This window comes from Scyliorhinus torazame, chromosome 12, assembly GCF_047496885.1.
Source record: "Scyliorhinus torazame isolate Kashiwa2021f chromosome 12, sScyTor2.1, whole genome shotgun sequence".
In the NCBI taxonomy this organism is placed as follows: Eukaryota; Metazoa; Chordata; class Chondrichthyes; order Carcharhiniformes; family Scyliorhinidae; genus Scyliorhinus; species Scyliorhinus torazame.
Window position 1 is genome coordinate 156,629,470 of NC_092718.1, and position 8,645 is coordinate 156,638,114.

The window sequence follows — 8,645 nt, forward strand, 5'->3', positions numbered from 1 at the left end:
GATGGGTTGGGTGTTCTGGATCACAAACAGGTCACCAACACTGGAAGTGGTGCAACTCTATTTTATTATAAGGTTAACTATATTAACATACTTGAACTGTGGGTAAATGCAATACCAGCTTTAACTGTTGACCCTTGCCTAGTCCTAACCAGGTGATGCACTCAGCACATGGTGAATGTCTGTCTTGCAGGCTGTGAGCTCTGTGCTCTGAGCTGGCTGCTACTAGAATGAGCGGGAACTCTCCTGTCCCCTGTCTTTATAGTGTGTGTGCTCTCACTGGTGATTGGCTGCGGTGTTGTGTATGCTGATTGGTCCCACTGCATGTCCATCAGTGTGTGTGTGTGTCTGCACCATAATATACTGGTGTATATTATGACATGATCTATTTAAGTCTGTTCAATCTGGAGCTGCTGGAAGTCTCAGTGAATTTCCAAAAACCGAATTCACTGAAGATTACGGCACTTTATAGGTTGATCTGAAAATCTTATTAATGTCGATCTCTGGGATAGCTTTTTATTGATATAGCTTCTATATTTATATATATGTCCATATATTTCTGTACAGATAAACATAAGTCCCGTGGTGTTGTGTGCTACATTAGATTGGGTGGCAGATCCCAGTAAAACTCTTCAGCAGAGCTCACTGACAGTCAGCTGACAGACTGAGCGGAGTTTATCCTCTTCTGGTTCACTGCTGGACAAGTGTATTTGTCTCTGCGGCAAAGATGGAGCTCTCAGCTTTCCCGGGTTCCTGTTCTCTGTATTTGACAGATTCACTGTATTGACCGTGTTCTTCACTGTGTTTGCCCTGGCCCTTGACTACATGAAGAGACGGAAGAAGTGTCATACCTACGCTCCCGGGCCCAGGGGTTTGCCTTTCATTGGGAACATTCATCAGGTAGACTTGAGCAACCCTCACCTGTCGTTTGCAAAGGTAATTCCAAACAGTGAGATAAGAGAGAGTGAGTGGGGCTGGCTGGAGGTGAGGGCCCCCATTCTGTGGATCACATTTAACCCTCTCGGTACCTTCTGTTACTGGGGGTGGAATTCTCCATTTTTTTATCCAAATGCGATGATCGGAAGTTCTCGTTATCAGAATGTGATCGGAAGGTTGTGAAGTCGCGGTGATTCCACGTGCCTGGAACCTCATTATTATGCATGGCCAAGTGTCTCTCCGAATCACCTGGTGGGCAGGAGCTGATTTGTCTGCCTGCCATCAGCTGGCAGGTCCCAAGGTGCCGGCGCTTTATTTAAATGTCAATGAGAATAACACTTTGTGTCCTGTGGGGGCGCAGTTCTTGTTTAGGCCTGGGTTCATTTTCTGGAGAACATTTCACAGACACGTCCCCACAGCAGTCGGAGGCGGGGACAGCGCAGGTCTCCAGCACTCGGAGGTCTGCTGGAGCCCAGACACCTGCTCAGGCCCAGTCGGATGATGAGCTCCTGGACGCGGCTGCCAGCTCACTGGTGGAGCTACAATACCAGGAAGCAGAACATCAGGCAGATGTTCCAGAGTCTGTCAGCAGACAAGAGCCAAAGATGAAGTAATGCCTCTGTGTTCTGTCGGTTGTCCTGTTTCAATTAAGAAACGCACACAGTAAAAATACTTTTTCGTCAAAAAAAAAACAACACACGCAAACAGGTAGAATAATATAGTCCATTTTTCTTTGTTCTTCTTCCTCCAACCGAAATCCTTCTCGATTGACAGTCTCTTTGAACAACCAAGTCTCTGCATGATCCATCCATTCCTCTACACCTCGGCATTTCTCTTTAAAGTCAGATACTTTAGTTCAATCTGAACACAGAGTCCCGTGTAATTCTCCAACACAGGAGCATTGGTGATCACAGCTTTCAGGCAGTCAAATGCCTGTCGAAAGTCCGCTGTCCATTGAAATGTTTGACGTTTCATTCGCAAGTCCATCAGTGGAGTAATCACGCCACAAAACTTTTGCACACAGGTTCGATCAAATTCATTCATGCTAAGAGATCGCATTATTTCCCTTCGTCTTGAGGGTATCGGAAACTCCTCAAGGAAAGTGCTTCGGGCTTCTCCAAATTCACTTTCGGCTAGGTTCATCACCAAACCCGCCTCCTGAAGTCGATCGAAGAACTCCATACGATATTGTAAACGTTCTTTTCATGTCTGGAAGTTGGTAATAAAAGCAGATTGTCCCACTTTCGCAATGCAATCCTTCAAACGTGTGATAGGATAAGAGTCCGTTCTTGTAACTGCATTCAGCTTTCTATAGTCCACACACAACCGCTGGGTACCGTCTGGTTTTGGTACCATCACTATGGGTGATCTCCATTGGCTACAACCCACTTCAATTATGCCATTTTAAAGCATACTCTCAATCTCTCTGTTAACCTGTGCCAATTTTAAAGGATTAAGTCTATATGGATGTTGTTTGATAGGGACAGCATTTCCCACATCTACATCATGTATAGCCATTTGAGTACTTCCCAATTTATCTCTACAAACTTGCCCATGTGATATCAATAACTCTTTCAGGTCAGTTTGTTTTTCCTCTGGAAGGTAACGTAACAATTCATCCCAATTTTTAAGAACATCCTCATTTTCCAATTTAATTTGAGGTATGTCAAATTCACAGTCATCTGGATTTAGTTTGTCACTTTGAGTTAGAATCATTAAAACCTCCTTTTTCTCTCCTTCCCTTTCAAAGTACCTTTTAAGCATATTCACATGACACACTCGGTGAGTCTTCCTTCTATTTGGTGTTTTTACCACATAATTCACATCACTTAATTTCCTTTCAATCTGATAAGGTCCACAAAACCTAGCTTTTAAAGCTTCACTGACCACTGGTAACAACACTAAAACTTTATCCCCACTGGCGAAACTACAAACTTTGGATTTCATGTCCGCTACCCGTTTCATCACATTTTGTGCAACTTTCAAATGTTGTCGAGCCAATTCACCTGCTCTATTTAATCGTTCCCTAAAATTTGACCCGTAATCCAATAGTGTAATTTCCAATTTCTCACCCACCAATTTTTCATTAATCAATTTAAGTGGTCCTCTTACCTCATGACCAAAAATTAGTTCAAAAGGACTAAATTTGGTAGACTCATTAGGTGCATCCCTAATTGCAAACGATACGAATGGGATTCCTTTATCCCAATCCTCAGGATAATCTTGACAAAACGCCCTCAATATTGTCTTCAATGTCTGATGCCACCTTTCTAATGCTCCCTGCGATTCTGGATGGTACGCAGTTGATTTAAATTGTTTTATTTCTAAGCTTTCCATTACTTCTTTGAATAACTTTGAAGTAAAATACGTTCCTTGATCTGATTGAATTTCTGTGGGTAGTCCATATCGAGTAAAGAATTTAAGTAACTCCTCCACAATCCTTTTAGCTGTAATATTATGTACTGGAATGGCCTCTGGAAACCTAGTAGACACATCCATTACTGTCAAAAGATATTGATTCCCACTCTTTGTTTTAGGAAGCGGTCCTACACAATAGATTAGGACCCTTGTAAAAGGTTCCTCAAATGCTGGAAAGGGTATTAAGGGCACTGGTTTTATCACTGCTTGAGGTTTCCCTATCACTTGACATGTGTGACATGATTGACAAAATTTAACTACATCTTTATGTAGTCCAGGCCAAACAAAATGTTTCTGCATTTTAGCTTGAGTTTTCCTTATTCCCAAATGACCTCCCACTGGTACCTCATGTGCAACTCGCAACACCTCCTTTCTATACCCTACCGGCAATACTACTTGATGAACTTCTGCCTACTTTTCATCCGCCTGCATATGTACAGGCCTCCATTTCCTCATAAAGACATCATTTTTATGGTTATAACACTCTGGTATACTCTCAGATTCCTCTTCCGTATATGCTTTCTGATGTATCCATTTTATTTCTACATCTTTCTGTTGTAACTCCGCCAATTTTCCTCAACTAAAAATATCCGCCTCATCCTCCACCTGTTCTTGTTCTTTTCCATCCATCTGATCAAAAATTGTTTCTGATAATTGCACTTCAACTTCATCTTCACTCTTTGATTTCTCCTCTTGTCTTAACCTGTGACTTTGCGACCTTGTTACTACACAATCCGGAAAAATCCCAGGATATTTGTCCTTCAACACTTCAGTTGACTGATTTTCCACTGGCTTATCAACCACAGCAGGCATCACTCCCACCTGCGATCCAGCTATATCCTTTCCCAAGATAAACTGTATTCCTGGACAAGATAGTTTATCTATTACTCCTACTACCACTTCACCACTCTTCACTGGACTTTCCAACCTTACCTTATATAATAGAACACTACTCCTCTCACCCTGAAATCCACAGATTACCACCTTTTCTGACAATATTCCTCCTAAACTACATAACTCCTCATCTCTTTCCATTAAAGATTGACTAGCTCCCGTTTCTCTTAAAATTTTGACTTCTTTACCTGCTCCTCCTGATACACATGAGTAAACTTTACCCACACAAGTAAATTCTTTAAAGACATCTGGCACCTTCTTAACAATTACTTCTTGAACAGGCTGTACAATCGTTTGCCCCTCCTTCGCTTCACTTGGGCTTTCCTTTACCACTCTAACAAACCCCACTGTCTTATCCTGTTTTACCACATCAGCCTTCCCAGTGCTTTTCTTCAACCACCAACACTGTGACTTTACATGGCCTAGTTTATTACAGTGAAAACATCCGAAACTTTTCATTTCTTTTCCACCCTCCTGGATTTCTTTTTTAATCTGAGGTACACTCTCTTTATTGTCTCCCATCAGATCACCTTTACCGTTACCATTTGAGTATTTCTCATATCCCCAGTTTCTATCCCTCACCGGCTGAAACTGATGTCGGAAACCAATCTTTGATTTATGAACTCATTCATAATCATCTGCCATTTCCGCTGCTAATCTCGCAGTTTTAACCTTCTGTTCTAACACATGAGTTCTCACTACATCAGGAATTGAATTTTTAAACTCCTTCAAAAGTATAATTTCTCTGAGAGCTTCATACTTTTAGTCTATTTTCAAAGCCCTTATCCACCTATCAAAATTACTCTGTTTGAGCCTTTCAAACTCCATTTGTGTTTGACCAAATTCTTTCCTTAAATTTCTAAACCTTTGTGTGTAAGCTTCAGGCACTAGCTCATATGCACTTTAGATGGATTTCTTCACCTCCTCATACGTTCCAGATACCTCCTCCAGTAGCGATGCAAACACTTCAGTAGCTCTACCTACCAGCTTTGTTTTAATCAGTAACACCCACATGTCCTGTGGCCATTTGATTTGTTTAGCTATCTTCTCAAATTAAATGAAAAAGGCTTCCACTTCCTTCTCGTCAAACCTTGGCAATGCTTGGACATATTTAAATAGATCCTCACCACGTCTTCGACTGTGACGCTCTGTCTCATTATCCTCATCCATCTCCTCCAACTGTACGTGTCCCTTTACGTCTGTCAATTTTAACTGATTGTCATGTTTCATGGCCATTTTCTGAAGTTCAAACTCCCTCTCTTTGTCTTTTTCCCTGATCTGTATCTCCCTTTCTTTTTTGTTTTGTTCTGCTAGGGCTATTCATTCTTTTCTCCTTTCTTCTCTCTCCTTTTCTTTTTCCTCTCTCGCTCTTTCTCTTTCTTTTTCCTCTCTCTCACTCTCGTATGCCAGCTGCTTTAATTCTTTCTCATGTTCCATTTGTTATATTTGCAACTGAATTTTTGCCATTTCCAATGAGTCAAACTCTATGTCAGGCAATTTTAAATGCTTAACCACCGCCATAATTACCTCATCTTTTCGCATTTTGTCAGGTAATGTTAACTGCAATGTTCTTGCCAAATCTAACAGTCTGCTTTTCGTTTCTGTCCGTAAGGTACTATGTGTGACATTCTCCACCCCTAAAAACTTCTGAGCCTCTGAAAGAGCCATTGTTCACAACACTCTTCCCACTTAAACTAAAATACCACACCGGAAAAGCAACAATCCTTCACTCTCTTTAAGTTCACAAAAGCCAATCCAATAGATAGACTTTTATCCCCCTCAAGCCCCCAATTGTTATGGGCGAGGCATTTTCAGAACCCCAAAATGCATCATGTGTGGTATTTCAGAACCCCAAAATGTATCATGGAGTTCTACCACCTCTCCCTTTAATGGATTTGTTGCTTTTCCGAGAACGCGGCTTTTTCCCTAGGTGTGGGATTACAATTATGGACATGTGGGTTTCTAAACACAAAACACTGTTTATTCCATGAACTCAACTTAACATCTTAAATAAACATTGGATCTCTTAACACCCCTTACTTCAAAGATAACTCAGAAAATATTGCAACAATAAATAACTTCTTAAAATGTTCCTTCAAACTTCCAAGAGACTTAACACCTTTAAACAATATCACATCAGGTTAAAGGATATATATATTTTCTGTAGAATGGCAGAGATATATTAGCTTGGGTGACTTCAGCTCCAGCACCTTGCTTTCTTCATGCAGCTCTCTGGAAACCCACAGACACACCCACACTTCTTTCTCAAACCTGACTTTCTCCCTTCACAGCAAACCAGAACTTCTCAAGCTGCTGTCTCAAACTGGCTTTCTACTTTTAAACGGCTCTCAGCAAAACCAGCCAGGCACGTTTTAAACTAACTGCAAAACCAAACTGCAAAACAAAACTCCAAAATGGCTGACCTGAGCTGAGCTCCACCCACTCTATGCTTTTGTAAAGGTACATTGCTTAAACATCCATGTCTTAAAGGTACCCTCACATGACACCTTCATGAATAACCTCAACCGGTACGGGATATGAACCCGCACAGTTGGCCTCACTCTGCATCACAAACCAGCAGTGTAGCCCACTTTTCCAATAAATGGGCAATTTAACATGGCCAATCCACCTACCCTGTACATCTTTGGACTGTGGAGGTGAGACCCATGCAGATACGGGGAGAATGTGCAAACTCTACACGGGCCATGACCTGGCCTGGGATCAAACCCAGATCATCGGCGGCATGATGCACCAGCGCTAACCACTGCGCCACCATGCAGCTGGAAGTAGTGCTGTACAAAATGATATGACCTTTGAAACCTGGATCACAAAAGGAGGCTTTCAGCCACTGTTGCCTGTATTGGTTCTTTTAAAGAGCAGCTGTGGTTCATCCTACATCCCAACTTTTTTGTCTGTAAAGCTGCAAGTTTATCATACTTAAATATCACTTTTCAATTTAATCAGCTTCCAGTACCCTTGCAGGTCAAGTGTTCCAGATCCTGATAACACTGAGTGAAAAAAATATTTTTGTCTCCCCATTAGGTCGTTTGCCAGTGAGTTTGGCTTTGAATTATTGAATAAATGCAGGAGGTGTAAGACCTGCCCTTTCCCTCCTCTCTCCTCACTGTCCAAGGCCAAAATGTTCCTTTCAGATGAAACAGCAATTTATGTCTATTTCTTTAAAGCTAGCCTGCTCTATTTGCTGCTCAGAATGTGGCCTCTACCACAACGCAAATTGGATGACTGCTTTGTGGAACTCTTCCACCAGTCCACACGCATGACCCGAGCTTCCAGCAGCCTTTTGTTTTCATTCTCCACCTTGCTCTCACACTGACAACTCTGTCCTCGGCCTGCTGCACTGTTCTAGGGAAGCTCTGCATAAGCTGAAGGGAAAACACCTCATCTTTCGATTAACAACCTCCTGGACCAACACTGAGTTCAACAATTTCCGACCATAAACCCTCTCCCTAATTTTGTTTCAATGTTTCTTGTTTTGATTTTCTTCTGTCGAGCAGCAGCACGTCTGCCCTCAGCATATATTTTATTTCCTTTCTTGTCCCGTCTCCATTCCCTTTGGTCCTGGTGGACTAACCTTTCGCTCATTCAATCTCTACCATCTTCCGGAACCTGATCACACATCTTTCTATGTTCCTATCCCACCTGCTCAAAATCTATTACTTTTTTTAACTTTTCTGATGAAAGGTCACAGAGCTGAAAAGTTAATTTTAGCCGAATTTTCTCGGGAGGTGGGGGCTCGCCTCCCACCTTCCAAAGGTTTGATGAGGGACACATCGCTCTCGACTGTCCCGCATCCAATTTACTTGCCCTCACTTGGGAGGAAGTCCTCACCCTGTACATTCCCAGATTCATCCTCCGACCCATCACTGGAGTCATTCTCCCTGGCCTGTGATCCTGTCTCACTCTCTGCAGCCTCAACTGGGTCCCCCTTCTTGGACCTAGACTGTGCAGGGCACAGCACACAACAATTATGAGGGAACCACGCTCTGGCAGATATTGTAATGATGCTCCGGATCAGTCAAGTCATCTGAAGCCCATGTTGAGTAACTTTATGGTCCTTTCCACCACCACCCTTATGGATGGATGACTCCTGTTGTAACTTTCTTCTGCCTCAGTTATTGGTTGATGAGTGAGGTCATCAGCCCCCTCTTCAAGGGATAATCCTTATCACCCAGGAGCCAGCCACCCAAATTTGCAGGTGCCGCAAACAGCCTTGATACTTGGGAATACCGCAAGATGTGTGCATTGTGTGAGCTCCCTCGATAACGGGCACAAAGTTGTAGAATCTGTGTCCTGTTGTCGGAGACAATCTGCACATTCATCAAGTCGTGCCGCTTTCTGTTGATGAAAGTTCAGATCCCCGACCGAGTCCTGAAATTAGC